The following is a 6,797-nucleotide window of genomic DNA, read 5'->3' on the forward strand; positions in this document are numbered from 1 at the left end:
GCATAACAAATATTGTGAGGATGGTGCAGGACCGTGCAGTGTTTCATTGTGTTGTACATAGGGTTGCTACGAGTTGGAACTGACTGGAAGGCACCTAACAACAACATATTTCATCAGAGTTCACTCTCTAGTTGATTCAGCCAAGAATCACCTGGGAGATGTGCATTTTGGGTGGTTTAGAATATTAGAGCATCAAAGTACCTTAAAAACTGTCAAGATGAGGGACCTCAAGAGTCTCAAGGGGATATGCAAGAAGATTCATTGGAATGAAGAAAAAATATTAGATCACCTGTTTTTATTTATTTTATTATATCCCTTTTAAACTCCATTTTAGCAGTGTATTTTATAATGTACATAATATATTAAAACCTTCTGGATGCATATCATTTATAAATTAATATAAATCTATTGAAACATGCATGCAAAAATTTTGTTTTTATTAATAGGAGTGTGTGATTAACAATGTTCAAAGGTTAATTATCTACCGCCCCTGAGCTAAGTTCTGTCTACCACTTGTTTTTGTAAATAAAGTTTTATTGAGTGTCAGCTGTGCTCATTCACTTACATGGTGTCTATGGCTGTTTTCCTATTACAATGACAGAGTTGAGTAGTTTTGACAGGGACGAGATGACTGCAAGGCCTAAAATATTTACTATCTGGCCCTTTACAGAAAAATTTCAGTGACCCCTGATCTAGACTAACAACCTCATTTTTACAGGGGAAGGAACTGAAGCCTAGAGGTGTTAAATAACTTGTCTAAGTTGGCAAAGCAGAACCAGAACCATACCAATTCTTCCACACAGTTTTACACTGTCACCTCCATACCTTATGTTCTTTCAAGTCTTTGGCATCCAAACTAAAATATTATTGGACTAAAATTCTATTTCACCCCCGAAAGGGCTGCGTCTGCCTGAGCTCACCTTTTAGCTTTTGCCCCATGCTACAGTCTCCCCTGCTGGGCTTCATCAGCTTGCCTTATGCCACAATGGGTGGTCTATCCCTGCCAAAAGATCTCGTCACACTACTCATCTGTTGCTCAGCACAAACAGAAGATCACCTGTGTTTTCCTTTTTCCTTTTCTTAACACACTCTAATTAGCACACTGTATTTTTTAAGACACCTGGAAATGCAGTGAGTAGATTACATGTTTACTTATTTAGAATATCTGACAGAGGTGTCAGTACTCGTAAAATAATTAAAATCAGTCAGAACTTTCCTCTGGTGGAATCATCAAGGGAGCACACTCTGCCCACCCAATGCCCACTTCTTCAAGTTCATGAAGTTTATAGGCAGAGCCACAAGAAGGTGCTGGTGCCGGAGCCCCTCCTCATGAAGGAGAATTAGTCTGGACTAAGCTTCATGATGAAATTCCTGAAGCCTGTTGTTCTCTAAGTGTGGTCTGGGACCAGCATCATTAGCATCACCTGGGAACTTGTTAGAAATTTAAATTCTTGGGCCCCACTCCAAATGTACTTTAATCAGACACAGACACTAGGGGGATGGGGCCCAGCAATCTGTATTTTAAAAAAAAACCCTCCCATGCTGGAGCACAGAGTAAGGGTAACTGTGACCTAAAAGGAGGCAGACAAAGCAAGATGTGCCCATGTAGACATTTTGCTCATTATTTTAACAGTGAGATCACTCTCGCTGCTGCATGGAAAACTGGAAGGAAGGAAAACTCTCGTGATTCTGATGCACACTAAAGTTTGAGAACCTCTGACTTCAGGAATTGGGCATCACAACCAAAGAAAGGATCCCCACTCTCACTACTGTCCTCCTCTGAAATCTAAATCATGCCGACATTTATTGCAGCTTTACACTTTCTGAAGCTCCAGGAAGAGACAATACTTCCTTGCCTTTAACGGGGGCAGGAAACACAAGAGTGAGCTTGGGCATTGAGTGGAAAAAGAAAGAGATTCTAGCTTGCCCAGTGGCCACAGAGCCTTTCCTCAGTTATGGTCATTTTGCACTGCTGACTCACTGCCTTTTTTTTTTTTTTTTAAAAATGCTTATAAAGACCTACCAGATGCAAAACCCTATGTAAAAATGGATCCTTTCCCTCTATCTCAGTGAACGTTTAACCAGTACCATGGAATTTACAGTCTGATGAGGGAGATCTACTTTTAGCTACATAATCACACACAAATATATAATGACAATCCAAGTCAAGTGCTTTGAAGGAAAAGAACAAGTTGCTGCATGGGTATATCATGGAGGAACTTGACCTAGAGGGGAGGGTTGGTGACATTTCTCTGTGGAATTGACATTCGAGCTAATCTCTCTGCAATACAAGGTAAAAAATGGGAGAAAGTATTGTCCATGCAGAGGGAAAAGTTTGGGCAAAATCCCTGTGGAGAGAAGAAGAATGACATTTTGAAGAACTGAAAGCAGACAAGTGGGGCTGCAGCACAGAGTGAGGGTGACTGTGATCTAAGAGGAGGCAGACAAAGCAAGATGCACCCACGTAAAAATTGTGTTCATTATTGTAACGGTGAGATCACTCTGGCTGCTGTGTGGAAAATCTGGAAGGAAACAAGAGTGGAGTAGCCGTTGTAGTCATCGAGGACAGACATGATGGCAGCTTAGACTAAAGAGAGGTGGAGAGAAGTGGACAGATTTGGGAAGATATTTAAGCAATAAAAATACAGAAGACTTGGTGATACGGGGTATGAGAAAGAGAATGGTGTCAAAGATGGTTTCTTGTGCAGGAAACTGGGTAATTGCTCACAGATGTAGGAGACACTGAAAGAGGAGCAGGTAGGGTGGATTGAGGGAGGTCTGGGAAGTCAGTGACGTCTGTTTTGAATAGGTATGTTCAAGGGTCCCTTGATATATACAAGTGGAATGGTTAAGTGGGCAATAGTAGAATTGACCAGGAGCACAGATGAAAAATCTGGGTGGGAGATATAAATTTGATAATCATAGGCATGATTATCATTGATGATAATTAAAGCAATAGATTCATATTTAATTACCCAGGGAGAGTATATAGTGTGAGAAAAGAAGGGGACCTGAGACAGGAAATTCTTCAGGAAATACAACTTGTAGTCAAATACATGAGAGAAAGCCTCCTCTCAGAGAGGACTGAGAAGAAAAACTAGAGAGGTTGGGGGAACCAAGAGAATAAGGCATCACAAAAACCAATGAAGAAAACATTTCCAGAAAGAAGAGGTGGTCATGATCTCTACTCCCAGGGTAGAACTCCAGGAAGAGTCACCATTTTACACGAGATATGGACAGACAGAAGCTTTGGCTAGGAATGTGCTGAAGCTGGAAAAATCATTAGAATTTTGTTCATAAAAATGATTCTGCCCTAGTAAACCTTATGTCTCAATTTTGGAGATACCATTCTTTTCTAAGGATTGATGCAGTCGTGAAAATCCAGTCAAGTAAAAAGATATATTTGACCAAATTTGTCTCTTTAGAGTAAGTGGCCTACAGAAGCCTCCATCTCCCAAGCACTCTTCTCAAAGTCCCCATCAGATGGTTCAGATTTTGAGGCAGCAATAGTGCTGGCTAAGAAAATGAACACAAATGTCTTTGCTCTAAAACCATACCACAGGAGAAAAGCATCACAAGTACAGCTCATCTCCAACCTTCTTCCAATCAACCAACCAGTTGCCATCTAGTCAGTTCTGACTCATAGAAACCCTGTGTGCCAGAGTAGAACTGTGCTTCATGATGCCTCAGAAGTAGATTGCCAGGCTTTTCCTCTGAGGTGCTTCTTGGTGGACTCAAACTGCAAACCTTTTGGTTAGCACTTGAATGCATTAACCATTAGCACCACTCAGGGACTCACCAACCTCCGTAGGCAAGGCATAACACAACACTGGACACTGTAGATAATGGATCACCATGTAAAAGTAGTAACTGTCACAAGAGATAAGTTACTGCTTTGGGAGTCACAAAGTTTCTTTCAGTAACAGTCTCTAAAGCTTCCTATCTGGTCTGTTGACTGTTACCTCCTGTCAAATCTGGTTTATACCCAAAGGATTGTAATGACTTGGCAGGACAGCACAAGTCGAGCAGGTCTCCAGGGCGGAGACTATCTGTCAGAGCAAGGCCTGTCTACGTCTTATTCTACTTTGTATTCCCTACCAATGCAAAAAAAAAAAAAAAAAAATTAGAAATGTGAGCATATTGGAGGGGTTGGTTATTGACTGAGAAGGGGTATGAAGGAGCCCCCTCGATCAAGAGAATGTCCATCTTAGTTCTATATGTGATCTAGGTGGTGGTTACACGGGTGTACACAGATATAAAAATTAATTGAGCTGTGCAATTAAGATTAGTGTACTTCTCTGTATGCATGTTATACTTCACTATAAGTAAAATAAACATGAACATAAATATTGTTTGACTGTAATATGTTTACCCTGAGTTGTCTAACATGAGGTTGTCACCAGTTGTGCCAAACTGTTAACTTCATTTTAACTTTATTTTGCATGATGATTTTGGCAAGAAGTGGGGTGGTGGGGTGGCTGGCCTTGTAGACCTGAACCTGTCATTCACATCCTCTGTACTAGGCTCTTAACAGAAATCAGTTTCATTGAATCATCACAAAAACACAAGGAGGTTATTATCATTCTCGTTTCACAGATGAGGAAGCTGAGACTCAGGGAGGCTAAATAACTTGCTACATGTATCTGAGTCCAAAGTCAGTGATCTTTTCACTAAACCTAGCATACAATAAAGAAACATTGCCCAGGAAACGGTATGCCCAAGCAGCAAGCTCCAACATTATCATCACATTCCAAAGTCAGGACACAAGAAAGGAGGAAGACAGGAAAATGGAAATCACCCAGACCATGGAAACAAAGCTAACATGTGTGGGAAGCTTGGTGAAAACTGTTAGGCATAATGTATTTTTGGAAAAGCAAAGTATGTTGAAAGAAGACACAAAGAAATTTAACTGTTTGAAGATGATTTCACTATAGCTCAGTACAATTTTTAGCCACTTTTGACCTCGAGAGGACAGCTAAAACAGAAATTCATCCCATTTCTAGATAAATTTTCTCCAGCGCTTAAAAAAAGTATTATTATACACTTATTCTGAAATAAATGTGTCACATTGTCATTCAGTTGTTTATTTGCTCACCTTTTCTAAATTTGTTGCCCTAGGTTTGGCCATTTGTACAATTCTCATTAATTCTAATAGTTCGCTAGTTATCCTGCATTTTTTAGGTAGATGGTCATATAATCTACATATAGTAACAGTTCTACTTCTTTCTTTCCCATCTTTATGCCTCATATTTATTTTGCTTGACTTATTGCATTGGTTACAATTTCTAGTTCAATGTTGAATACTAGTAGTGATAATAGACATCCTTTCCTTTAACAGGTACACTATTGCTACTTAGTAACTTTTCTCTACGACATCAACATTGTTGTTGTTAGCTGCCATCGATTTGGCCCCAACTCATGGCGACCCCAGGCTCAATGAAACAAAATGCTTTTCGGACCTGCACAATCCCCATGATCAGTTGCAGATCCAACCTCTGTGATCCGTAGGGTTTCATTGGCTGATTTTTAGAAGTAAATTGCTAGGCCTTTCTTCCTAGTCCATCTTAGTCTAGAAGTTTCGCTGAAGCCTGTTCAGCATCATAGCAACACACAAGCCACCACTAACAGACGGGTAGTTGCTGCACATATGGAATCAAACCCAGTCCCCCACATGGAGGGCAAGAATTCTACCACTGACCCACCACTGCCCCTGCATCATCATTAATGCCCTCCTGAAGGCTGAAAAATCAGCAGCGTCTCCTTCACTAAGGCAGTGATTCTGTTATCAGCTCTGACTTCTGACTTCCTCTTCCTTAAATCTCTTCTTTGGCAGAACACAGAACGTAAAGAGCAACAGGAATGCATTAGCCCACAGAAGAATCACAGGCTCGTGGAATATTCAAAGACTTGAGTGAACAATACAAATGAACTCTTTTACAACCTCTATCAGGTGATACTTATTAATGCATTCAAAATATTCAAAATATTTATGTATGCATGAGGAAACTGGGCATAAATACAGGGTCATTTTTAAAATTAAAAAATAAATATTTATTAACTTATTTTCTTGATTCTGCTGAAGTCCTTTCTGCTTGTGTAGAGACTATGCCATCAGGAAACTGTAGATTTAACTAACCCCAGGCAGAATCTGATAGTCAGGTATACTGGTTCTGCAGGGAAAGCTGGCCACTGGTGAAGTAGACATCACCACAGACATACAGCTAACGATATTAAAAGGAAAAAAAAAACAGAGCCTTCCTTTTTGAAAGTAACTATTGTGTTGCATTACTGTGCCGATACCATTGAGAGATACTGTGCATCAGAAAGTAGTCAGTCTTCCTACCCACGCTCCAGGCCCTCCAATTGTGGGCAGACATGGCTTCCCTCCCTCTGCTTCACAAGCAGGAAGACAAGGAAAGGCAGTGCAGACTCAGACAGGAACTAGAAGATGGGAACTTGGTTTAGAGTAGAAGCCAGTTTTTAACATTTTAGATTATGAAAGGGAAAAAAGGGGAAGAAAAATCAAGTCATGCCTGTGAGAATAAGCACGTAAGAATAAAAGGAACAAATGCAGAAGAAAACATGGATGGAGGGTGAGAGATTGCCATCCCAAAAGCGAGTCATGAAGTAAAGATGCAAACTTAGCAGGGATTTCTGGAGAGTTGTTTTCTAAGACAGGTTTTGGTCTCTGAATTCTGCTCATTAGCAGTGTTTTCTTTTTGAGTCATAACTTTGCTTTTATGGAAATAGTCACAGCCAAGATATTTAAGAAGTTTACTAATTAAAGAAGAACAAAA

This window comes from Trichechus manatus, unplaced genomic scaffold (genome assembly GCF_000243295.1).
Source record: "Trichechus manatus latirostris isolate Lorelei unplaced genomic scaffold, TriManLat1.0 scaffold00017, whole genome shotgun sequence".
NCBI classification, from domain to species: Eukaryota; Metazoa; Chordata; class Mammalia; order Sirenia; family Trichechidae; genus Trichechus; species Trichechus manatus.